Here is a 985-nt window from a genome sequence, read left to right on the forward strand (position 1 = left end):
GGGCAGTCTCAGCAGAAGAGGCTCGGGCAGGTTCCTCAAAGACACTTCGAATTTCCGAGAAGAAGGAGTGTACGGAGGCAGTGACGGGGTCATTGCGGTCCCAGAGCGGTGTGGCCCATGACAGAGCTTTTCCAGACAGAAGGCTGACTACGAAAGCCACCTTAGACCTTTCAGTAGGAAACTGGTCCGACATCATCTCCAAGTGCAGGGAACATTGAGAAAGAAAGCCACGGCAAAATTTAGAGTCCCCATCAAATTTATCCGGCAAGGATAGTCGTAGGCCTGAAGCGGCCACTCGCTGCGGAGGAGGTGCAGGAGCTGGCGGAGGAGATGATATCTGAAGCTGAGGTAGTAGCTGCTGTAGCATCACGGTCAGTTGAGACAGCTGGTGGCCTTGTTGCGCTATCTGTTGTGACTGCTGGGCGACCACTGTGGTGAGGTCGGCGACAACTGGCAGAGGATCTTCAGCGGGATCCATGGCCGGATCTACTGTCACGATGCCGGCTGGCAGAAGGTGGATCCTCTGTGCCAGAGAGGGATTGGCGTGGACCGTGCTAGTGGACCGGTTCTAAGTCACTACTGGTGTTCACCAGAGCCTGCCGCAAAGCGGGATGGTCTTGCTGCGGCGGTAGTGACCAGGTCGTATCCACTAGCAACGGCTCAACCTCTCTGACTGCTGAAGATAGGCGCGGTACAAGGGAGTAGACAGAAGCAAGGTCGGACGTAGCAGAAGGTCGGGGCAGGCAGCAAGGATCGTAGTCAGGGGCAACGGCAGGAGGTCTGGAACACAGGCTAGGAACACACAAGGAACGCTTTCACTGGCACAATGGCAACAAGATCCGGCGAGGGAGTGCAGGGGAAGTGAGGTATACATAGGGAGTGCACAGGTGAACACACTAATTAGAACCACTGCGCCAATCAGCGGCGCAGTGGCCCTTTAAATCGCAGAGACCCGGCGCGCGCGCGCCCTAGGGAGCGGGGCCGC

This window comes from Hyla sarda, chromosome 8, assembly GCF_029499605.1.
Source record: "Hyla sarda isolate aHylSar1 chromosome 8, aHylSar1.hap1, whole genome shotgun sequence".
Taxonomy (NCBI): domain Eukaryota; kingdom Metazoa; phylum Chordata; class Amphibia; order Anura; family Hylidae; genus Hyla; species Hyla sarda.